Here is a 27,863-nt window from a genome sequence, read left to right on the forward strand (position 1 = left end):
TTGCTGAAAGATTTCAGAAATATTGCAAATGCAATATTATAAAAACATTCCAGTAAGCAAAATGTTAATAAATTGCGTGCAAATTTGCAGCAAATTTAATCAAAATTCCACACCAAATCCATAGCCATCTGTGTCCGCATTAAGCTCGTGTTTTGCTAGCAAACCTTGCTGACATAACCTGACAGCAAATTGGTGACAAAACCCGAGCAAAGCTTGCTGACATGTTAACGTCAAATTGTCGGCAAAAACCGAGCAAGATCTGCACGCACGCAATCTGACAGCATATTGACGGTAGAAACCGAGCATGATGCTCGGTGCTTTTGACCAAAGTGCAATAAAATTTAATATTACAGAATAAGTTTTATTGGTAAATTATAATTTTCTTTTCATAAATAACTATGAAATGTAATGTTATATCGTAGTTATATCTCACGTAGCAAATTCTCTTTCAACTTAATTAAATTAATAATAAAGTAAATTGTGAAAATAATTAAATTTAATTTATAAAATTGAGACATAATTTATATAATAATTAAACTCTTGCTTTATGCTTCAAATAGGATAATTTTCCATTTATCCTGTTGATTCTAATCAGTTTAATATTCTCATATTAGGCTTGTATGAGATATCAAAAATTAAACCAATAAAAATATACTTTTGATCTTTTATTAATAGCCACTAGCAGGCTTTATATCTACTTCTAACAGAAATTTGATTGCGAGAAAGCGTGCATCGCGTAGCGGAAAGCGAAGGAACTATTGAATCAAGGCATCTAAATACCGATTATGCAGGTTCTGCTCGGTTTCTGCCACCAATCTGCAAATTATGCGCACAGATCTTGCTCGGTTTTTGCTGCCAATTTGACGTCAAGTCATGCAGCAAGCTTTGCTTGCTTTTTGCTGACAATTTGTCATCAGACTTTCCTGCACAGATTTTGCTCGGGTTTTGCCGCCAACTTGACGTCAAATTTTGTGCGCGCAGATCTTGCTTGGTTTTTGCCGCCAATTTGTTGTCGGGTTTTGTCAGCAAGCTTTGCTCGGTTTTTGCCGCCAATCTGCCAGCTTAATCAGGTAATAACAACTCTTGTAGCAAAATTGTAGCCTTTTTGCTGACAACAATTTTTAGCAAGCACTTGGCGAAATCTGTTCGAGCAGACTTGGCTAACTGGGATGATACAGGTATATTTCTGAAATATTTCAGATATAAAGTTACGATTGAAATGTTAATAAAATATTTCTGAACATTACAATATTTTAGTAATATTACATGCCGAATGAGGTGATTACAGAAATGTCTCATAATTTATATGGAGTGAGCACACAGACATTCTCCTAATTTTTTCAGCTAAGAATAAAAGCACACACTGATTCACTATATGGCAACAGGAATCTAATCCAGATCTGTGTTTTAGAGCGAATAGAGATATCAATGAATATTTAATTCCAACTATATCATATCATATCAAAATTTTCCTAAATCGATCAGTCATCCTTGCAATGTACTTATCAACTCTTATCCCAAGTCATGATGGAACTTCAGCGGGGCTGAATAGATTAGAATGTACAGATCTTGATTCTAATATAATAGATACTATCGACAAAGGAGAACTAGACGGTTTATTGCTATAGTCATTAGTACATCCAAAAAATTCATCCTGAGAGGCTACAGCATAGATTACAATACGATAATAAAGATGCAATGTCCCATTTAAACAAATATCTAAGATCGCAAACTTTTGGTAAATATGACCCGAATTAAATCTTTTACATAAAATTTGTTTCTCCGAAATAATTTGTTCCTTTAATAATTTTATCATTACTAACAATGAAAATATTGTAGATGCTCGAATTAAGTAAAACATCTTACATACGCATACGTGTACATGTCGTCCTGTTAACAGATACGTGTCTCCCACCGCTAAATATTTCCTCCTCTTCCTTCACTCTGCGACGAACATCTGTGCTGGCAGCTGGTAATCTATCCATCTGAGACTGTTAACAGTGACGGTGAGAGATCGGACTAAATAATAATCTGTGATGCGCGCTAAGAGGGGGGGGGGGCACTGAACGACGTATAATTTCGAATCGGGTTATGTGAAGGCATTCATTCTGCGATCTATCAGAGACTGCGATGCATCGTAAATGGACTTCGAGAGCCCTTTCCGTTAACGGACCGTGGAATTGTATTGAGACAGGATGGCGGAGGACCAGCGAACGACCTTTCAGGAATCTTCCGCGGCATCCATCGAGTGAGATTCTAACATCTCTCTGGAGTCGCATATCACTGTGAGGTGTGAGGTCTGGATAACAATAGTTTAGAGCAGTTGCCCGGAAAGCGAAAGACTCGAGTTCGATTCTCGATCCAACCACTTGCACCTCACATATTTTTCTAGTCCACGAATATTGTTTTCTAGCAATTATTGGGCTGAAAAGTGTGTAAATGCTCTTTTCACAGGATATGCGTCGATGCCGTTGCCACGGATGGACATCGGTCTATTAAGAGATATATGCCTCCCGCCGCTAAATTTTTCCTCCTCCTCCTCCTCCTCCTCCTTCACGCACACGCGCGTAAAAAGGTGAAGTATTTACATTTTACAAAAATTGCAAATGTGATGGAGTGATCCACCCATGTGATGCACTTTGATAACATTTATGTTAGTATTTAAACTTTGAAGACTCATAATTCAAAAAGTTCTTATTGAAAAAGGGTTTATAACCACATATTTCGAAAACATCTTTTTATCGATAAGAATATGCAATAAAAAATAAAGATTCCTATTTAAAAAATTAGAGAAGATTTTTGTGTGACTTTTAAAATTATTCAATGTCAAACCAATAGTATTAAAAATTTTAAAAACTAAAAAAATTTAAAGGGAGATTTTCTTGATCAAAATAAAGAAAATTTTTTTATAAATATGTATTCGGAAATGCTTCATTTCAGAAATGAGGTTAAAGAAAAAATTAAAAAATAATATTTTTTCATGTATCTCTTTAAAGTAACTCATACAACAAAAAAGCAACATTGCTGCAACATTGCATATATTATAGTGTAATGTTGCAAAGATATTGCAAAGACATTATTTTACAATATTATTTCAACAATATTGCAGCAACATTTCTTTAAAATATTGTTAAAATAGGAAAATATAGTCATATATAGCATATATTCTCGCACAGAACAAAATATCTAATAGATATCTATACCGAATATCTACATATCTACATAATGTCCATATCTTTATGGATAACTAGACATCTAATAGATATACAAAATACCTATATCTCTTGAATAACTAATAGAGATATCGATTGGATGTGTATATATTATCTACCCAGTAAGCAAGTAACATTAAATCAATCTTTTGAAACATTAATTTTATGTAAATTTTTGTAAGTTTTGTAGTTTTGACATAATGTTATTAAATATACATTAAATTTTTAGATTCTTGATGTCGACTCTCGAATATAAAATAAACTTGTGTGATATTAATATTCGGGTAATAAGAGCCTATCAAGACTTTATTTGGAATAAAGTCTTGGTTTGAGATTTAATTCCAACAAGTTCCCCTCTAACCCCCCTAGATGGAAGTAGGCGAGAAAAATATCGGTTCGAAAGTCGCTGAATCGGGAAACGAACCCGAGTCTTTCGCTTGCCGGACGACTGCTCTCACCACTGAGCTATTCAGACCCTATTATTAGATATAGTTATTAAATATTTTAAACATATTATTTTATAATATAATATTTTTGCATATTAAGAAACGTTTCAAAAACATTTTTTTCAAATATTGGGTCAAAGTTTGTTCACGTTGTATACAACATTAAAAACTATATATTTGAAAACGTTAAACATTACAAAATATCATTGTAATAACCCAGTAAGCAAAATGTTAGCAGGTTGGCAGCAGATTGGCAGCAAATTCGATCAGAATCCCACACCAGAACCGTAGCCATCTGTGTCCGCATTAAGCTTTTGTTTTGGCGACAGAGTCTGTAAAACATAACCTGTCAACAAACTGTCGGCCGAAACCGAGCAGGATCTGCGCGTGCAATTTGATGTTAGATTGCCAGCAGAAACCGAGCAGAATCTGCGCATGCAACCTGATGGCAAATTGACAGCAGAAACTGCACAAGATTTGCGCTTACTTTTATTAATGTTATATAAATGCAACAAAATTGATTATTACAGGTGCTAAATAAGAATATTATCGGCAAGTTAATTACAATTTTCTTCTAAAATGACATATATGTCATATGTTATATCGTAATATATGTTAATGTAATATATATTATATCGTAGTTATATCTTATATAGCGAATGACTAATTCAATTTAATTAAATTAATAATAAAGTAAATGATAAAAATAAATGTAACTTGTAAAACTGGAGATGTAATTTATTTAAAATTAAATTCTTGCTTTATGCCTCAAATAGGCAATATACATGAATAATTTTCCATTTATCATATTGATTCCAATCAGTTTAATATTCTGAATCTCATCTGTTTGTATCAGATATCAGAAAATAAAGTGATAGAAATTAAAATGATAATTACTATATTTTTAATCTTTTATTCATATTTGCGACTTTATATATATTTCTGACAGAAATTAGATTACGAGAAAGTACAGCTCACGTAGCGGTAAGTGAAGGAACTATCGAATCATGCAAACCCTGTTCCGTTTCTGCCGTCAATCTGCTATCAGAGATTGTGTGTGCAGATCCTGCTCGATTTTTGTTATCAATTTGCTATCACATTGCGCCTCACAGATCCTGCTCGATTTCTGCCATCAATGTGCCGTCAGTTACATCAGCAGGCTCTACCCGATTTCTGCCGACAATTTGATATCAAATTTCATTGCGCAGATCTTGCTCGGTTTTTGTTACCAATCTGCTGTCAAAATTGCGCCGCACAGATCCTGCTCGGTTTCTGCCATCAATGTGCCGTCAATTATATCAACAAGTTCTGCTCGGTTTCTATTGACGATCTGTTGTCCAGTTATGTGAACAGATTTTGTTGTATGTCTGCTGACATGCTGGCAACATGATCGAATATATCAATTCCTCTATGCAAACTGTAGTCTTCCTGCCTTTAAAATTTGTAATGGGTGTTTGACGAAAATCTGTTCTAACAGATTTAGCTATCTGGGAACGTTAATGATTTTTTACTTACTGGGTACATATTCATAAATGTCTTATGGATATTTATGAAATCTCATATTGCGGATATTTGGATATCCAGTAGATATCTAATACAAATTATGTTCTGTATGGATTATATAGGATTACGTTCCAATATTCATTGTCAGCATAAACATTTAGAGTTATTTTATATATATTGATTTTTAACATAGTATTTATATGATAGATCGGTGTGAGATAGTTTTAAGTCATGAAATTATACTATATTATAATTATAGTTCTAAAATTTACTTCTAAAAGTATACTTCTAAAGTTAATAAACCTATACGTTTTAGAAATGTATTAATACGACGTTTGATTTAATTTTATATGTTAAAAATAAATTAAAAAAGTGTATAGCCTCTAATGAGACATGACATATAATAACAAATAATTCAAAAATTCAAAAAATAATAAAAAATTAAAATTTTAAGTGTCAGGCGCAGGATCTAATGTGCGTAAATTTTCTGTTAAAATGATATAATGATAACGAAATTAAAAAATTCAAACATTTCGATTGTATGTTCGATTTATTTCAGTGAATGATTAATATTTCTCTGTCATTGAAGCAACTGAAAAGTTTCTCAGAAAAAAGACGGTTATTAAACATCTATCCTATCTATTGAAATTAATTTACAGTTAACCTACTTTTCAACTAAAAAATTTTGTTTCTATTGATTAGGACGTCTTTTTTCAAAATTTGCATAGCTTGTATCGTAATATAAAATAATAGTTAATATAATAGTTAAATACGACGTTGGAAAAATGACTATTGTCCACGCATATAATATTATACAGGGTAGGGCAAAAGTTCTGGAACGGCTAAATATCTCAGAAAATATAAATTTTTTGAAAAAATTGTTTAGACAGAAAAAAATGGTTTAAAAAAATCTATTAGCTGATGGTATTTATTTGACCTTGGGATGACCTCGAAAAGCAAGGTCACCATAAAAATCTTAAATGGCAACTCCTATTTTGTATTACATATTCTTATAGCTGAGGTCGAGAGCTTTCCAAAACACTATAATTAAGTTAGTTTTCATTAAGTACTTTTCGAGTTATGAGGCTTGAAATCATTTCTTAATTTTACATAAACCATAAAATATCTTGTAAAATATTCATTTTTCGATTATCTTACCTTAATACTTTTATGTACAAAATAATGAGAGGAATCAATTAGTGTAAAGAAAACACATAGTTGTTTTTTAAAAAAAAATATGTAATTGTTAATTGCAAATTACATATTTTTTCTTCGAAACAACTATGTGTTTTCTTTACACCAATTGATTCCTCTCATAATTTTGTACATAAAAGTATTAAGATAAGAAGAAAAAGTATTAAGATAAGCGAAAAATGAATATTTTACAAGATATTTTACGGTTTATGTAAAATTAAGAAATGAATTCAAGCCTCATAACTCGGAAAGTACTTAATGAAAACTAACTTAATTATAGTGTTTTGGAAAGCTCTCAAGATGAGCTACAAGAATATGCAATAAAAAGTAGGGAGTCCCATTTAAAAAATTCTAGGTGACCTTGCTCTGACCTTGGCGACGCCACTCAAGGTTAAACTCATAGCGCCAGTAAATAGATCTTTTGAAATCCTATAACTTTTATCTGAAACATTTTTTTCTGAAATGCTTAGTTTTCGAGATATTTCACCGTCCCGGTACTTTTTATACACCGTATATTTATAATTAATAATATATACAGGGTGTTCGGAAATTCAATCGACAAAAGATTTTCAGAGATTGTCGGCGGCACCATAAGAATCATTTTTTGCAAATGAACCTGGGGTCGGAAACGTGTCATTACATCGCTACGGCATACGGAGTTTTCGAAAGAGTCGGGACCTCGAAATATCACAAAAAATAGAAGTTTTACAAAAAATTGTTTCAAACAAAAGTTGTAGGGTGTAAAAAGGTCTATTTACTGGCGCCATGTGTTTGATCTTGGATGGCGTCGCCAAGGTCACGACAAGGCCACCTTGAATTTTTGAAATGGAACCCTCCACTTTTTATTGCATATTCTTGTAGCCCTTCTCGAGACCTTTTCAAAGCACTAATTTTACCAACTTGGATCAGCCAATTTGTTTATTTATGATTAAACTAATGTTGTATTTGTGTTTATTAAATCATGTCTAGTTACTTCAACAATGGATTGAAAGCGGACAAAAACCAATCGGTGGAGAAAATAAAATCGTTGAAATAGACAACGCTAAAATAGGCAAAAGAAAATATAATTCTAGACGTATAATTAGAGGACAATGGGTTTTTGGCGGAATTGAACGCGATACCAAAAATGCTTTTATTATACCTGTGCCAAATCGATGTAGCGAAACTCTTTTCCCTATTATTAAAAAATCGCACTATTAAAATATCGCACCTGGTTCAATTGTTTATACAGACAATTGGCGCGCGTATAATATTTTAGATAATTGTAAAAATTATACACATAAAACAGTAAACCATGCTGTTCGGAATTTGGGATAATAAAAATAATTTAATGTCTCGCGTAATATTTAGTACGCTGTGTTAAAGTTTAAGAGTCCTAAATTCTGGACATTTGGTCGCGCTGAGAAAAACGTAAACAAGAGCTCCTAACGTTAGGACGTTCTTGGGCGAATAGAGTCTCTCGCGCTGCCAGTGTGTGTGATTCCTCGCTCGTCTCCGCTTCCCGCGGGCGTCCGAAATCGCACAAATTATCGTTCAAAGTCAGTCAGTCTTATTACAGCAGTCTCTCATTACAACCACGCAAACGACCACAAATATTGCGCGAGTGTTCGCGTCTTCCGTGTGATCCACGGCGACATCAGAAAATATATAATTGTTTTGATTTAGAGAGAATAATTTTACCTGTGCCAGCCCTATCCGTTTCCCACACGAATTCATTTGACCGGCGAATAAAAAAATTATATTAAATTTGGTCCCGTGCAAATCGAAGGGCGTGCGCGATCACATGCCACTAATTTTGTAGATCCTGAAACTGGCATTTACACGCAGAATATAGAAAGATTGTGGAGAGATATGCGATCGAAAATTCCTCGTTACGGTGTCCGTGATTACCACTTTATACACTATATCGCAGAATTCTTATTTAAAAGAACATACAATTTCGATCAACGTATTAATGCTTTTATTATGAATTCGATGTATCCACTAGATAATCTGAATATTCAATAAATTTCTTTAATTTATACCAAAGATATTCTCAGATTTCTTTTGATTTATATTTTTTATTATTTTTTAATTAACAATTACTAACAGAACATTTCAGCAAATGTTGCGTTTAAGGGGGGAATCTGGTTTGTACCTAGTTTGGCCTAGTTTGGCCTGGTAGGGCCAAAAATTTCGAAAATTTTTTTTTTACTTTAATTGATAGTAGTACTCTCAAAGAAGATACTCGTAAAGTTATAGAGCAAAATTCGAAATATTTTTATAGTTACAGCTTGAAGAGCAATGTAGGAGCGCGCAAGTATAGAAGCGCGCGGTAGGAATTATATTGTGCTCCATCTTTTGGTTTCTGGTACGGTATTATTTTGCTCGGCAAATGTTTGTTGAAGCATATTTGAGTCAGTGTTCATGTACAGGAAGTCTCTGTACATGTTTATATGTGTAAGTGTAGCTGAAACGGCTGATTGATTATTTATGAAGAAATTTTCAAAAAGAAGAGCTCGTGATGAATATGTGGCGTCTCTAACGCTCGCCACCATATGACACGCGCCGTGCCGAGCGTGAGCTCGGAAGGCGGCGGCGGACGCAATGAAGTCGACACTAATTACAATTATTAATTACGCCGCTAAAGGGCGCAACAGAAAAAGATTTTTCCGCACCAGAAAAACATCAGAGAGACTATATAAGAGGAAGCGAAAATCGAGTTGGCACCTCGCAGCACTCACAGGACAAGCTTCTAGCTTCCCAGCGAAATTAACCTTTTGATCTTTTGAACCTACCGGATCCTCCAGATCTTTGTAACCTTTCTGATCTTCGAGATCTTCCAGATCCTCGAGATCATCGGGATCCTCGAGACCGACGAGATCGTCCAGATCCTCGAGACCCACGAGATCTCCCAGATCCTCGAGACCGACGAGATCGTCCAGATCCTCGAGACCGACGAGATCGTCCAGATCCTCGAGACCGACGAGATCGTTCAAATCCTCGAGACCCACGAGATCTCCAGATTCTAGAGACCGACGATATTCCTCGAGACCTTCCTGAACTCTCGAGATATCCCAGATCCTCGAGACCTCCCAGATCCTCGAGACCTCCCAGATCCTCTAGACCTCCTAGACTTTCGAGATCCTCCGGATCCTCTAGACCTTCCAGACCTTCGGGATCTTCTAGATCCTCGATGCTTGACAATTCCCGGAGAACCGTTATCCAGTTCCTACCCTGGAAACTATTCCCTATTGAGTTCGAGGAACGGGTAATTTCTTCGAAACCTGCAACTCCCTGTGCCTCTCCTCCAAGAACTCCTCGTCACCCAAGAAAGAGAAGTCGAGGAACGCAAACCGACCTACTCAAGGAGGAGGAAACAAAGTAGAGGAGGGAAACTAGGAAAAATAAGTTATACTAAAACTGTGCCATTAATAACCTGGCGAGCAAAAATTGTTAAATAATGAAATAAAATAAATTTTGTAAAAATTAAAAATAAAAATAAAAAAATATATTTACAAAAGACAAAACCAAGCATATTATAATCCACTATAATTTGGTGACCCCGATATGGACGGAGATAATCAACAAATAGGCCATCTCGCAATTAAAGCACCTCCTTTCTGGCCAGAAGAACTGGAACTCTGGTTCGCACAACTGGAAGGACAATTCGCCCTAGGAGGAATAACGCAAGATGCAACAAAATATTTATATGTGATAGCGCACATCGAGACAAAATACGCACGGGAAGTGAGGGACATCATCACACAACCCCCGGAAGCCGGAAAATATGAAGCCATAAAAAAAGCACTTATTCAACGCTTGACGATTACTCAGGAACAACGAACCCGCCAATTACTAGAGCACGAAGAACTTGGTGACAGAAAACCGTCACAGTTCTTAAGGCATTTACGCACACTTGCCGGAACGAACGTGCCGGAGCAACTCCTCCGTACTCTATGGCTAGGACGACTGCCTTCACAAATGCAAGTAATACTCGCAACAAGACCAGACGACAGACTCGATGAAGTTGCCGAGCAAGCCGATCGAATCGCCGAAGTAACCAGCCGATCTGTAGTAGCCGCTACAAACAGTTCCACCGAAACACAATCTTTGGAAGAACAAATCAAAAAGCTAACTCAGCATATCGAAAAATTAAAGCACAATCGTTCTAGGAGCCGATACAGAAATTGGACAGCAAGAAACCGATCGAAAAGCAGGTCACAAAATCGGGCGATTAAAAACAGTGAAGAGATATGTTTTTACCATCGGCGCTTCGGAGAAAAGGCGAATAAATGCCAACAACCTTGTAAATATAAAAAGGAAAACGAGGACGGGAGTCGTTGATGGCGGCCAGCGACTCTCACCCGCACTCGTGCCGCCTCATTATTACCGACATGAAAACCAAAATCCAATACCTGATAGATACTGGGTCGGATGTGAGCGTCTATCCACGCAAACTAGTTCGAGGTCCGATTTGGTCAAGCACGTACCAATTGTACGCAGCCAATGGAACGACCATACGCACCTACGGACAAATTACGCTAGAACCAAATTTTGGACTAAGAAGAACTTTCTTATGGAGGTTTATCATAGCTGATGTAAGACAACCACTCATCGGCGCCGATTTTTTATCCTTTTATCATTTGCTCCCAGATCTATAAAAAGGTCGTCTGATCGACGCAAAAACGGGACTCTATACAAAAAAAAACCTAAATGTTTTATCAAGAAAGGAGACATTGATTCAATCAAAATATTACCAAAAAAAGTAAAGTACCTCCTTGCAGAGTTCCCCAATATTACAAAGATCGGCGGCATGAGAAAAGAAGTACAACACACGACTGTACATTTCATTAAAACCACAGCAGGTCCACCAGAAGGCCGCCCACGCCGCCTAGCACCAAACAAACTAAAAGCAGCCAAAGCTAAACTTGATCTTTTGTTAAAAGAAGGGATAATTCAAAAAGCCCGTGGACCTCACCACTTCACATGGCACCTAAAAAAGAAAATTCATGGCGTCCTTGTGGGGATTATAGAAAATTGAACGCAAGAACTGTGCCAGATAGATATCCGATTCCCCACATTGAGGACTTTACACAGTCGTTGGAAGGCAAAAAGATATTTTCAACTTTGGATTTAGTTAGAGCATATAATCAGATACCTATACACAAAGAGGATATCCCTAAAACGGCAATCACAACTCCTTTCGGCTTATTTGAATATAAATATATGCTATTTGGTCTTCGCAACGCAATACAAACTTTCCAGCGTTTCATCAATGAAGTCTTACATCAATGGACTAGACTTTTGCTATGCATATATAGATGACATTCTCATAGCACCAAAGTCAGAAGAAGAACACGAAACGCATTTACGCAAAATATTTCAACGACTAGATAACAATGGACTAATCATAAATCAAGCCAAATGCAATTTCGGAGAGAATCAAATTAAATTCTTAGGATATCTCGTGACAGCAAAAGGAACAAAACCTCTGCCAGACAAGGTTGAAGCAATCGAAAATTTTCCAAAACCTAAAACAGTCAAGGAGATGCGCCAATTCCTAGGGATGTTAAACTTTTATAAAAGATTCATCCCAGGTGCAACAGAGGACCAAGCAAAATTAAATGACACGCTCCGAGGTTCCAAAAAGAAAGGAAAAACACCTATTGTTTGGACACAAGATTTAGAAGACGCATTCCAAAAAACTAAAAAAAGCCTATCCAGAGCTACATTACTAGCACATCCTGATCCGCAAGCAGAACTATCTTTAACTACAGACGTCTCTGATAACACTATGGGAGCGGTGATTCAACAAAGATTTGGAAAAGAATGACAACCACTAGCATTCATGAGCAAGAAATTTAGTCCAGTCCAGAAGAGATATAGCCCATACGATAGGGAACTGTTAGCAATATACTCGGCAGTAAAACACTATCGACACCTCCTTGAAGGTCGAAATTTTACAATATTTACAGACCACAAACCCCTCATCTATGTATTCAACAAAGATCCACTTCGAAGTTCTCCACGCCAGGCTCGCCACTTAGAATTTATCGGGCAATTTTTCATGGACATTCCGGGAAAGAGAACACAACAGCGGATACCCTTTCAAGAGTTGAAAGCATTCACGAAGCAGTAAATTTCGAACAACTAGCCAAATCTCAAAAGACAGATGAGAGCTGCAAGAAGTTTTGCAAGGAAAAGGAGCATTAAAGATAAAGGAAATACCAATCCCCGGCACAGAAATCGCATTATATTGCGATGCAGAATCACAAATTCCACGCCCCTTTGTAACCAGACCATTTCGCAATAAAATTTTCAAGTCATTGCATGGTCTATCACATCCAGGGATTAAAGCAACCGTTAAGTTAATAACGCAACGATTTGTATGGCCTGGAATTCAGCGTGATTGTCGGAAATGGGCACAAACCTGTCTTCCATGCCAAAAGACGAAAATTTCCCGACACAATAAGGCACCAATCGGACATTTTCAAATTCCTTCAAGTCGATTTGAACACATACATTTAGTTGATTTAGTAGGACCAATGCCAATATCAAAAGGATGTCGATACTGCTTGACGATCGTAGATCGATTCACAAGATGGCCAGAAGCAATACCATTAACGGACATTACGGCAAACACAGTAGCAACAGCCATTTTTACCAACTGGATGGCAAGATTCGGCATACCATTACGTATAACTACGGATCAAGGCCGACAGTTTGAAGCAGAATTATTCAAACGGCTTATGCAGCTAACAGGCTCCACACACCTTAGAACCACTGCATACCATCCATCAGCAAACGGTTTAGTAGAACGTTTCCATAGACAGCTAAAGACTGTAATTAAATGCCATCAAACAGAAAATTGGGTAGAAATCCTACCTGTAGTATTAATGGGCATCAGAGCAGCGTGGAAAGAAGATTTGCAAGCAACAACAGCAGAAATGGTTTATGGAGAACCCATTAGATTACTAGGACAATTCTTACAAAGAGACAATCCAGAAGTTTTTATAGAAAACCATGGAGAAATACTTGAGCAACTCAAGAAAAACATAGAAAAATTGAAACTACAAGAAATAAAAAAATACGGAGAAACAACAACTTTTATTTTTCAGGATACGAAAACAGAATCACACGTTTTTGTACGTCAATAATTAATCGGCGGAACACTACGACCACCATATGAAGGCCCTTACAAAGTAGTTAAAAGAAATGAGAAAGTCATCACCATTAATAAAAACGGCAAAAATTTAAACGTTTCTATAGATAGAGTTAAACCGGCATACATCCTCCACAAAGATGACTCCGAAACAAACGTTCAAAAAGAAAAGGCCAAACCGAAACAATCTAAAGAACAAGAAACACGCAGTGGTCGAACATCTAAACCACCAGTCCGTTTCCAAATCCCTTAACCAATATACAGCGGAGGGGGTTATGTGGCGTCTCTAACGCTCGCCACCATATGACACGCGCTGCGTCGAGCTCGGAAGGCGGCGGCGGAATGAAGTCGGCACTAATTACAATTATAAATTACGCCGCTAAAGGGCGCAATAGAAAAAGATTTTTCCGCACCAGAAAAACATCAGACTATATAAGAGGAAGCAAAAATCGAGTCGGCACCTCGCAGCACTCACAGGACAAGCTTCTAGCTTCCCAGCGAAATTACCTTTTGATCTTTTGAACTTACCAGATCCTCCAGATCCTTGTAACCTTTCTGATCTTCGAGATCTTCCAGATCCTCGAGGTCATCGGGATCCTCGAGCCCGAGAGATCGTCCAGATCCTCGAGACTCACGAGATCTCCCAGATCCTCGAGACCGACGAGATCGTCCAGATCCTCGAGACCGACGAGATCGTCCAGATCCTCGAGACCCACGAGGTCTCCCAGATCCTAGAGACCGACGATATTCCTCGAGACCTTCTATCCTGGACCTTCAAGATATCCCAGATCCTCGAGACCTCCCAGATCCTCTAGACTTCCTAAACCCTCGAGATCCTCCGGATCCTCTAGACCTTCCAGACCTTCGGGATCTTCTAGATCCTCGATGCCTGATAATTCCCGGAGAACCGTTATCCAGTTCCTACCCTGGAAACTATTCCCTATTGAGTTCGAGGAACGGGTAATTTCTTCGAAACCTGCAACTCCCTGTGCCTCTCCTCCAAGAACTCCTCGTCACCCAAGAAAGAGAAGTCGAGGAACGCAAACCGACCTACTCAACAGTAGAGGAGGGAAACTAGGAAAAATAAGTTATACTAAAACTGTGCCATTAATAACCTGGCGAGCAAAAATTGTTAAATAATGAAATAAAATAAATTTTGTAAAAATTAAAAATAAAAATAAAAAAATATATTTACAGAAAACAAAACCAAGCATATTATAATCCACTATAAATATAAAAAAAGTTGTAATGGCAACATTGTATCACTATTATTCTACAAATGAACAGCCAAGCATGAAAATTGTCCGATAGAAGCCGAAAGCTGCGAGTGGCGCAAAGCTGAAGCCAGAGGTGAAGAAAAAAATTACGACCATCCTTCTCGAATTAATACACCAGATATTAAAAAACATCTTTTTCCTATTTATGAAGAACTGTCAAAAGAAGAATTTTTAACAAGATGCTTAGACGGACATACGCAAAACTCTAACAAGAGTTTTAATTCTGGCGTCTCGCTCCAAAACATTTGAATTCTGATCCGAAAATTATCGAAACCGCCACTTTCATTGCTGAAGATATCTCTAATGAAGGATATTCTACTATTTTACAAACAATGATGTTGCTGAAAATAAACATTGGCCAACAATATAAAATATTTGCCGACAAGTACGACGAAGAACGAGTTACGTAGGCAGAAGCGGCGCCGACTAAGCAGCACGAAAGAGGCTCGTATAGCTCATAGACTCGATCAAATACAATAAAACGAGTTTTATGAGGAAGCAGAAGGTTTGCTGTATGGATTTGATATAGCAAATTAACTGTAAGTTACCAATAACTATTCTTTTTTAGTACCGCAAACTTAAACATGATTTTCTCGAAATTACTTTTTCCAAATTGGCGGGCAAAATAGAGAAAAAACTATTCGACCAATTGACTTCTCCCAACATTTTTTAATTACAGAATTGTCAATCATCCTAAATGAACTAAAAATATTTAAGAAAAAACTAGTTTAAATAATTTATTTTTGCATAAATAGGTCAAAATTTTTGGGTCGAAATCGCAATTTTTCACTAAAGTCCCATAATTTTTATAATTTTATATATTTTTCTTAATTTTCTTTAGTTCATCGACGATAGAATTTTATGGCAAGTAAAACCATATCGATTTTTTTTGTTTCAGACAAGAAATGGAGGCTCCATTTTGCCCGCCAATGCGCAACTTCGGTCACGAGGCACAACCATAATCATTAAAAAACTCAATATAAATATCATTATTTTTTTAATAAAAAATATTTTTTGTATTGTTCAAACATGTAATAAATTGTTCTTAAAGTTTTGAAAAGATCGATTTTATTGTTAGTTGTTAAAAAATTCTCAAAGTTCACCTTATTTTCAGCGTTCTAAACCAGGTTCCCTCCTTAACAGAGCAATGAGATAAGTTTGAGTTAGGTTATATTTTCCGAAAGTGGAGCCTCCCGCAAGAGGGCGGAATCCATTGCGTTCACGCATGTACTTTGCAAGATGAAACGAAGTTAATTCCTAACGAGAGTCAAAGTAAAATGTACATGCGTGAATGCAGTGGGTTTCGCTCCCCTGCAGGGGAACTCCACTTCCGGACGGCATGACCTAACGCAAACCTTTCTGATTTAAAACTAAAATTTGATTTGGGGCGAACCTTGCTTTGCGTGAAAAATTGCAAACCCATATGTACTTCGTTTTATCTTGCAAAGTACATGCGTGGCTACAGTAGGTTCCGCCCCTCTTATGGGGGGCTCCACTTTCGGAAGAAATAACCTAACCCAAACCTATTTCTGATTTAAAATTAAAATTTGGTTTAAATCAGAATAGGTTTGGGTTAGGTTATATCTTCCGGAAGTGGAGCCCTCTCCCCGTAAGGAGGGCGGAACCCACTGTAGCCACGCATGTATTTTGCAAGATAAAACGAAATTCATATGGGTTTGCAACTTTTCACGCAAAACAAGGTTCACCCTAAACCAAATTTTAGTTTTAAATAAAAAATAGGTTTAGGTTAGATTATAGCTTCCGAAAGAGTGGAGCCCCGCCGTAGAGGGGGGCGGAACCCACTGTATCCACGCATGTATATTTCATCCTAACTCTTACAACGTACATAGTATCTAAAAATTGCACAGAATTCATAAAACTTTTTTGTTAATAACTTTTTAATAAATGATGAGCGATGGCTGAAACCTTTTGAATGTCACTCAGGATAGTGACCTTGACAACATATGTCAAGGTCATTGGGACTGGGTCCCCTATTCAGCACATTTACCATCAGCTGTGGAGAAACACAAAGCGAAAATATACACATTCGTTAATACCGCTTCATACCGCCAAATGGATGATAACTAGGAATCGGATCATTTCTCAATTGTGTTAAAACTGAAGATAGACACAACACCGTACATTAAAAAAAGTAACAAAGTTTCCAGTAAAAAGTACCAACTACAACAACAATCAATGTATAGGAAAAGGCTAATAGAAGAAGAGAAGATGAATAAGGAAAAATATTTAACATTAAGCGCAAGGGAGCAATATAAGTGGTTAATAGATGTAATAATTGATTCGGTGGAAATTGCTACAAAATAATCGATCGGAATGAGTGATGAAGAAATGGGAAGGAGATGTAATAGAGGAAAAGGAAAAAAGAGAGAACTGTAGAGAACTAAAGAGAACTCAGTTTAAAAATCTTAAAGATTAATGAGACAAAAAATGCAACAAGATAAGGAAGGCAAAGCTGAAAGAATTTATAAGAAAAAGAGATATTATTAGTTGAATTGAATTTAAAAAAGTGACAGCAATACTACAAAAACGATAAAAACAAAATAAAGAGAAAATTTCAAAAAATATAAAAATATAAATATAAATGGATTTAATTTATCAATGGATTTAATCTATGTATGAAAGAAGATGAAAATGATGAAACCGATTAGGATTAGAAACTGAGATGGAATAGGTAGCTAGTAACTAGGATAAAAAGGAAGAAATTAGATCAAAAGTAAAAAGTTAGTCCAATATATGTAGAAGAGAATAAAGATTCTGAAATAGGTAGAACGATTTGAAGAGGATCTGGATCAGGAATTCACATAAAAGGAATTGGGAAGAGTTATGAGTACGATCGAAATAAAATTTTCTTCTGAAAAGACAAGATTGACTCTAGAATTAAAGATGCTAATAAATTTCTTAAAAAGGAACTCTTGAGATTGTATAACGTATTTCCAAAATGCGACTATGTCAAAAGATTGGAAAAGATATCAGGTGTTTATCGATAAAGAAAAGGAAAAAGAAGGGAAAAAGATTAGACTGTGTGTGTGTGTGTGTGATTTTTTTATCATCATTAGTAGGAAAGAATATGAAAAGAATAACACTAATGAATATGAAATATGAAAAGATTAACACTAATGAAAATGAAATATGAAAAGATGAACATTAATGAAAGAGTGTACTAGTGTAATGAACAGAGTTCAATGAGAAGATCTTTAGACAGAATTCAATGAGAAGATTTCAAGTAAAATGATATTGAAATATTGAAAATATAAATTTAAAAAAATCGAATCAATAAGATGTATACACTAGAAGAAATTTTGGGTGTAGTTCCGAAAACCGGTCACCTCCAATTTCGATGAAACTTTGTGAAAAGCTTCCTTTCAGCTTAAAATAGAAGTCTGTAAAAATAATTTTGGCGACTCCTATAAGAAAGTCATTTTTTAACAGAAGATTCACAATTTATATGCAACATACGACTATACGAATTCCTAAGCAATGTTGATTTGACTTCTAAGAAGGTCAAGGTTATTTTACCTTTCTATGCAAAGCGTACGGCTGGGTTTGCAACTTTCCATGCGAAGCGAGGTTCACCCCACACCACCCCTGAGTCAGCGCGAAACAAGGTCTATTATTGTATGGTTCCACATGGGTTTGCAACTTTCCATGCAAAGCAAGGTTCACCCCACACCACCCCTGAGTCAACGCGAAACGAGGTCTATTATTGTATGGTTCCACATTGGTTTGCAACTTTCCATGCGAAGCGAGGTTCACCCCACGCCTTTCCTGAGTCAGCGTGAAACGAGGTTTATTATTGTATAGTTCCACATGGATTTGTAACTTTACATGCGAAGCGAGGTTCACCCCACACCACCTCTGAGTCAGCGCGAAACGAGGTCTATTATTGTATAGTTCCACATGGGTTTGCAACTTTCCATGCGAAGCAAGATCCACCCCACCACCCCTGAGTTCGCGCGAAACAAGGTTTTTTATTGTACGGTTCCACATAGGTTTGCAACTTTCCATGCGAAACGAGCTCTACCCCACACTACTTTTGAGTCAGTGCGAAACGAGGTCTATATTTGCAAAATTTCACATAGGTTTCGAGGTATAATTATTAGAAACTTGAGTTATGGTATATTCAAATATTGTGTTATAAAGGCTTTTTCAGCATAGGTTTCAGTATTCCGTTGTGTTTATACTTTGATCACGTATCAAAATATGATATGTTTACATTTTTTAATAACCGTTATTCGTGACGATTGTCTGTTTTTCCATTTGTGCTCAATATGTATGTATCGTTCAAAGAAGTACAAACGAAATACAATGTACAATTTGTACAGTTTAACGAATATATTAAAAGATTCGTCTACCATGTTATAATGGCTGCGCGATATTGAATTAATATCAAAGGAAAGATATTGTCGAAAGAATAAGCGTTATATGGTTGTTTATGAGTCGGAGAATGTTTGTGGTGTTTTTCGTTGTCGAAGAAAAGGTAAATACAATCATAGAGCAACTGTTGCAGAAAATACATGGTTTGAAAGATGCCACATATCTGCTGCTACTTGTATGATTATAACGTACTGCTTCTCCGTAAATATGACGTACGAGCAAATTATTTGTGAAAACAGTATTATTGCCAACCAAGAAACATCTCGAGAAACTGTTGCAGATAGAGTATCTTATTGTAGAGAAGTCTACATGCTTGCATTAGATGCTGAATTTGAAGAGCAAGGATTGATTGATGGACCAAACGAGATAGTTGAAATCGACGAGTGTAAAATCGGTCGGCGCAAATATCATCGAAGTCGTAGAAGGTGTAGTAGAAGGTTCTTGGATACTTGGAATGATTTATCGCGGACATCGCGGAGTTTGTTGATTCTAAAACTGGCGCGCATACGCAAGACATTGAATCATCTTGGCGATTGATGCGCCGTCATCAATTATCTCGTGGTGGTGTTCATTCAAATAAAATAGCTGATCATATGTGCGAGTTTATGTGACGTCGTCGCGTATGTAAACTTAATATTGATCCGTTTGATGTACTTCTACGAGATATTAAAAAAATTTATCCAAGAAAAACAATTGAAATGTATTATAAGATTATCTGTTATGAGTATAAACTATAAGGTATATTTGACATATGTCTCTTCTGTTTTATATATTTACTTTATTATATTTTTTATCATTTTGTGTTAAAAATGACTTTCTTTTAGGAGTCGCCAAAATTCCTTTTATAGGCTTCTATTTTAAGCTGAAAGAAAGCTTTTCACAAAGTTTCATCGAAATCGGAGGTGACCGGTTTTCGGACTTTTATCCGAAATTTTGGATATTTAAATTTCAGACAAAGGACCCCGCATATTTTATATGAAAAAAGTGGTTTCGCTTTTTTTGTTTCCGAAATAATTGCGTGCGTTAATTAAAATGGCTCACCCTGTATATATATATATATATATATATACACACACACACACACACACAAGGCAAAAACAGCAAAAACGCCGTAATTTTCGGAAGTGTGCCATTTTTTATTGCCTGTATAGAATTAAAAATCCTTCTCCAGAATTGAAGTATACACGCAAACGGACATGTGAAAACTCTATACAGTATGAGATTTTATATTGAGAAAGAAAATAAGTATAAAATTATATTTTTATTTATCGACTTCTTAAATCAACATGGCGTCAGAGCTGTTAACTTGTACAAATATTAGCTTCTTATAAAAGTTTTATAGCTTTTATGCATAAAACAGTAGCTTTCACGATTGTGTACTGCACCGTAGAACATTGTCAAATTATAAAAACTGAATTTAATTACCTAATTAATAAATGGCATTCTTCCGAAAATTTCAGTTCGTATGTACCTGAAATATCGGTAAAGTAGAGTGGAGAAAGCAGTGCATCTTCTTTATAAATAACGTGATAAAGAGAGATACGGGATGAAAATTAGATGAGGGCGCTGTAATCGTGTAATTGTTCGCCGTTCAGTTTAGGATCCCCTTAAGAAAGTAACTTTATTACATATAAATACATGTGTATATATTTTTTAAACATTTATTTAATTTATATATTAATATTTATTTAATTTGTAAAAGGCGTTTTTTAAACATTAACCCATTTCAACTAACACTTCAAATCATCCTATTTTCCACTTCAAATCATCATATTTTTTAATTTTCGGACTTTTTACCCGAGAAAATTTTTGACTAGCACCACTTAAACTATGATATATTTCAATTTCGGTCAAATTGACTGAAATTGAAATATATCATAGTTTAGGTGGTGCTAGTCAAAAATTTTCTCGGGTAAAAAGTCCGAAAATTAAAAAATATGATGATTTGAAGTGGAAAATAGGATGATTTGAAGTGTTAGTTGAAATGGGTTAATGTTTAAAAAACGCCTTTTACAAATTAAATAAATATTAATATATAAATTAAATAAATGTTTAAAAAATATATACACATGTATTTATATGTAATAAAGTTACTTTCTTAAGGGGATCCTAAACTGAACGGCGAACAATTACACGATTACAGCGCCCTCATCTAATTTTCATCCCGTATCTCTCTTTATCACGTTATTTATAAAGAAGATGCACTGCTTTCTCCACTCTACTTTACCGATATTTCAGGTACATACGAACTGAAATTTTCGGAAGAATGCCATTTATTAATTAGGTAATTAAATTCAGTTTTTATAATTTGACAATGTTCTACGGTGCAGTACACAATCGTGAAAGCTACTGTTTTATGCATAAAAGCTATAAAACTTTTATAAGAAGCTAATATTTGTACAAGTTAACAGCTCTGACGCCATGTTGATTTAAGAAGTCGATAAATAAAAATATAATTTTATACTTATTTTCTTTCTCAATATAAAATCTCATACTGTATAGAGTTTTCACATGTCCGTTTGCGTGTATACTTCAATTCTGGAGAAGGATTTTTAATTCTATACAGGCAATAAAAAATGGCACACTTCCGAAAATTACGGCGTTTTTGCTGTTTTTGCCTTGTGTGTGTGTGTGTGTGTGTGTGTATATATATATATATATACAGGGTGAGCCATTTTAATTAACGCACGCAATTATTTCGGAAACAAAAAAAGCATTTTAGAGAAAAATGTTTCAGACAAAAGTTTTATGGTTTCGAGGGGGCCATAAGATGGTATCATTGGTTTGACCTTGAAGAGTTATTTGAAAGTCACATGAAGGTCACCTTCAATTTCTTAAATGGAACCTACTAAGAAGAAAAAATATGTAATTTGCAATTAACAATTTCATATTTTTTCTTAAAAACAACTATGTGTTTTCTTTAGACCAATTGATTCCTCTCATTATTTTGTACGTAAAAGTATTAAGGTAAGATAATCGAAAAATGAATATTTTACAAGATATTTTACGGTTTATGTAAAATTAAGAAATTATTTCAAGCCTCATAACTCAAAAAGTACTTAACGAAAAGGTACTTAATTATAGTGTTTTGGAAAGCTCTCGAGATAAGCTACAAGAGTGTGCAAAAATATATAGGGTGTTCCATTTAAAAAAATTGAAGTGACCTTCACGTGACCTTCAAATGACTCTTCAGTGTCAAACCAATGATACCATCTTATGGCCCCCTCGAAACCATAAAACTTTTGTCTGAAACATTTTTCTCTAAAATGCTTTGTTTCCGAAATAATTGCGTGCGTTAATTAAAATGGCTCACCCTGTATATATATATATATATATATATATATATATACACAGGCTAAATTCATTGCCAAAATTGATACAGCGGCTTTAGGACATGAAAACAAGTCGAAAATATTAATAAACATATGTCCGAATTCGAACGGTTTTGAAGTTATAAGGTAATAAAGTTACTTTCTTAAGACAACATGAATTGAAATAAATGTTGTTTAATGTTCTTTATTTTGTTTAAAGCTTTACAAAAGATGATCAAAAATTCTTCCATCGATTTCGATATACTTCAAATATTTTCCAAAATGCTCGAAACAATTTATTAATTCGTGATAAGAAAGTATATCTCGAAGTTTGGCACTGAATTCAAAGACACCCTGTATATAATGTGTGCCACTTCTACAGTATTTAATGATTTCAAACTCTTTTGCTTTCATGCGTGTGTGTTACGCAGAGATCAGGCACAGCGCACACATACACATGCACGCACGCATGCACACATATATAACAGAAAGAGTTTGAGATCATTAAATATTGTAGAAGTAGTACACATTATATATAAATATTTTTTTTCAAACATTTATATATTAATTTGATCTATATATTCAAAGACAAGCGGTTTTTAAACTTCAAATATCACTCATTTCAAATCATCTTTTATACTTTTGATATTTGGACTTTTTGCCCGAAGAAATTTTTAATCAGCCACTTAAACTACAACATATTTCTATTTCAGCCAATTTGACCGAAGCCACTTTTTTCATATAAAATGTGCGGGATCCTTTATAGATTGATATATTTATAGATTTTATTCTTCAGTTAGATTTTTTTGAGATTTTCTTATTTTTATTATTTTGTTATTGTTTAGATAGATTTATAGATTATAGATCATAAGATATATATAGAATGAGATAGGCAAGGTATTAAATTTCAAACGTAACAGGTGGAATATCTCGTAAACAATGCATTTTAGGTAAAAATGTTTCCTAACCTCTTTCTTTAAAAGTTGTAGGGTTTCGGAGGGAACATAAAATAGTAATATTCATATAACCTTGGGCGGCGTCTCCAAGGTCAAGTGGAGATGAGAATGAACTTTTTAAATGAAAACCCTTATTTCTTATTATAACATCTTTTTCTACTAATTTGAACAACTTTTATCTAAAGCATTTTTCATTTACCTAATATTTTTTAAGATATTCAAGAAAAACTTGATAACTCTTTCAACATGTTTTTCTATGTAAAAATTACCGTCTTTTTTATTTAAAGATTTATTAATAAAGTATTTTTTTTCTGAATCTTTTTCTTCTGTCATTTGACTTTCAATCGTATTGTAAGTCAATCAGAAAAACACATAACAGATAGACTGAGCATATGCTCAGTATGTTTACAGTTTTTTGTTGTATCGTCAGCGCCAATCCACGGACTTTTATATGTATTTACGGAAGAAGGTGGGAACTTTAAATCAGTTACAATAGTGCGACTAATGTGATCATAGCCCGGTAAGCAAAACGCGCGCAATTTGCCAGCAGATTGGCGACAGATTTCCACAAAAGTTGCTAGCAGATTGGCATCCGTTATGTCTGCAATAGGGTCATGATTTGCTAGCAAAACCTGCTCACAGAATCTGACAGCAGATTGTCAGCAAAAACCGAACAGGATCTGCTAACATCACTTGACGTCAAATTGTCGACAGAAACCGAGCAGGATCTGCGCGTGCGTAATCTGACGACAGATTGGCAGCAGATCCCGAGCAGAATCTGCAACTTCTGGTCATTCATATAAATAAGTAATATAAATACAATAAAATTAATTATTAAAGATGCTAAATAAAACTATTATCGGTGAGTTATCGGTTAATTACAATTTTCTTCTAATACAACATATAATATGTAATATGTTATATCGTAGTTATATCTCACATAGTAAAGGACTCAATTTAATTAAATTAATAATAAAGTAAATGGTGAAAATAATTAAATTTAACTTATAAAACTTGAGATATAATTTATTTGGAATTAAATTCTTGCTTTATGCTTCAAATAAGCAGTAAATGAATAATTTTCCATTTATCCTATTGATTCTAACCAGTTTAATATTCTGAATCTTATTTGCTTGTATCACATATCAGAAATTAAAGTGATAGAAATAGTTATTATATTTTTGATCTTTTATTAATAATCGCGACTTTATATATATTTCTGACAAAAATTTGATTGCGAGAAAATACATCACATAGCGGTAAGCGAAGGAACTATCGAATCAAATGCAGTTTGTTGCCAATTTGCCATCAGATCACGCATGCAAACCCTGTTCCACTTCTGCTGTCAATCTGCAGTCAAATTGCGCGTACGCAGATTCTGCTTGATTTTTGTCGAGAATCTGATATCAAATCATGTTAGCAGATTCTACTTGGTTTCTGCCACCAATCTGCGTCAGATTCTGTGAGCAGGCTCTGCTCAATTTTTGACATCAATTTGTCAACTTAATTGGTAATAACAGCTTCAGTACCAAATTTGTAGCCTTTTTGCTAACATTAATTGATAGCAGACACTTGGTATGATATGTTTTCTACAGACTTTGCTATCTGGGAGAGTACATTGTGTTTCCATTTTCTATTCTTTCTTCACTTGCCGTTATGGTGCGTTATACTGATGTGGAATTTCGTGACATGCTTTTAATTTATGGTGAATGTGGACGAAATGATGAGAAGCTGTTAGAGTTTACCGTCAAAGATACAATAGGTTTCATTATCCATCTCCCATGGTCTTCATTTGTTTATTTCATCGTTCAGGAGAACACGGAACTTTTGCCGCTCACCGCAATATAAATCGGCCTCGTCCAGTTTGTAATGAGGAAATGACAATAAACGTTTTAGCAGCAATTACTGTGAACCCTCATTACAATACACGACAATTGTCACGGAAACTTGGGACATCCAACGTAAATGTTTGGAATATTTTGCGTCGTCAACACCAACATCCATATCATATTCACTTACACCAAGCATTAATGCAGGAAGATTATAATAGAAGATTAGAATTTTGCCGATCCTTATAACACTATGAAGAAGATGAAATGTTCTTTTCTAAAATATTATGGAGCGATGAAGCTACGTTTCATAACAGCCATGTGAATCGTCATAATCTTCATTATTGAAGCGACCAAAATCCTAGATGGTTAAGACAAATTGATCATCAACATGTATGGTCGTTGAATGTGTGGTGTGACATTATTGGTGACACAATTATCGGCTCATTTTTCTTCGATAATATCATTAACGGACGAATTTTTTTGAACTTCCTGGTTGAGGAACTATCTCCTCTTCTGGAAGATTTGCCTCTAAACCAGTGCTCGGAATTAGTTGCCCTTTTCAGACCGATATCTGAGGCGACGCCTACGATCCCCCTCCACTACCGTCCGAGGCTCGACGGTCGAGGGCCGAAAAGGGACGAAAAGGGCAATTCCGAGCACTGCTCTAAACCTTCGACAGAACATGTGGATGCAACTTGACGGAGCCTTGCCACTTTAGTGTAATCGTCAGAAAACACATGAATGTTATTTTTCCTGACCGATGGATAGGTCAGGGAGGTCCAGTGTCTTGGCCTCCCAGATCACCTGATCTGACTTGCCTAGATTATTATTTGTGGGGTAGAATCCGAGAAATTGTTTATGTTAATCCTCTACTACAAGAGAACTACAAGAGAAAATATAATAGAACGAATACGCAAAGCGTGCGGAAGAATTTCAAGAGACGAATTACAAAGTGTGCATAATGATTTCCAACGAAGATTGCAAACTTGCATAGATGCAAGAGGACAACACTTTGAACACTTAGATTAATGGAATTTTCCTTTTTATAAATAAAAAGGATTTGGTTGACTTCGTTACTTTTTCTAAAAGTTCTTTTTATAAAAATTCTTTCATTTTTAAATGAAGATTTATTAATAAAGGCTCAGGCCCGTAATCAGGGGGGGGGGCAAATGGGGGCATTGCCCTCCCTAGCGACTTCATTTGCCCCCACTGGCAAATTTTTATCTTATTTGTTTCTTAATGCTCTGCATATTTAAGGACACTAGGTAGTAAAAAATTTTTTTTTCTTTCATTTTTAAAAACTACTATGTTTTCTGAGTAAAATCCCGTTTTATTTATGTCAAAATTTATAAAATGCGAATTTGGCAGCCAAAAAGATCAAGCGCCGCACGAATTCGTTTTCGCTCAAACGCAGGTTGTGTTGTGTTATTTTATGTTATAGTCATTATGTTAGTCAAGAATTTATCAAGAATTTTTATTAGTTATTCTTCGGAGAATAAGACAATGCATATAATTGCATATTAAAAAAGAGTGGTTTTGTTTCTTCTTGTAGACAATATGTATCGATATAATCATATTTTGAAATCTTTCGAAACTTTAAATGCGTTTCTCTGTTTTCCATTCTTTTTTGTTTTGATACCTCAAATACAGAGGTTTGAATCGACTTGAAAAAAATTGAGCATGTTCACAACACATATAATTTCGAACTGAATTTCTAAAAAGTCTAAGAAAAGTCTAGTTTTTGAAAAAAAAAAATCAAATAGCTCACTTTTTTCGACAAAAAACAAGCTCATTATTTACAGTCTTTGGTTGTAGTTCAGCCACTTGTAAGGCCTCTGAATAGAGTACTAATGCCACACAGACAAATTATGCTGTTTGGTCGGGAGGCCAATCTGACAATATTACCTTTTGAAAAAAAAACTGAATCAACCCATACAGCACAGATCATTGTTGTTACATTGCAGCAATATTGCAGCAACATTGCAATATTGCCGCAATATTGCAGCAATGTAACAACAATGGTCTGTGCTGTATGGGAATCGATCAAAATGTTTTCCTAAGAATTTTCGATAACGAGATAACTCGAAAATTACTATTATTTTAACATTTTAACATTTACTTGATTGTAATTTTATACTATTGGTATGTCTTATGAAATATTGCATCGATATTTAAATAATAAAAAATATTGTATTTTGTGCATTGGAAAAGAGTTTTTGAGACTGCCCCACCTAAGATTTTATTTGCCCCCTCTAACATAATGGGCTGGTCATGGGCCTGTAAAGGCTATTTCTTATTTGCTTCATTAATTATTTTAATTTTTCTTTTCTGAGTCCTTTCGTTCTGTCATTCAATCTTCAATATCTAAGCTGGATGTTAAAAGAGTTATCAAGTTTTTCTTGAATATCTTAAAAAATATCAGGTGAATAAAAAATGCTTTAAATAAAAGTTGTTCAAATTAATTAGTAGAAAAAGATGTTATAATAAAAAATATAGGTTTCCATTTAAAAAATTCATTCTCACCTCCACTTGACCTTAAAGACGCCGCCCAAAGTTATATGAATATTACTATGTTATGTTCCTTCCGAAACCT

At 35.0% G+C, this 27,863-nt stretch overlaps 1 protein-coding gene across 2 annotated transcripts in view; it reads right to left on the reverse strand.

The window, feature by feature from the left end:
* Atg4a (Autophagy-related 4a) overlaps positions 1-27,863 on the reverse strand; it is a 254,744-nt gene that overhangs the window by 131,135 nt on the left and 95,746 nt on the right. The gene's annotated exons all lie outside the window — the stretch shown is intronic.

This window comes from Camponotus vicinus, unplaced genomic scaffold (genome assembly GCF_025532165.1).
Source record: "Camponotus vicinus isolate PSW18456_S1 unplaced genomic scaffold, iyCamVici1.0 SCAF_2, whole genome shotgun sequence".
NCBI classification, from domain to species: Eukaryota; Metazoa; Arthropoda; class Insecta; order Hymenoptera; family Formicidae; genus Camponotus; species Camponotus vicinus.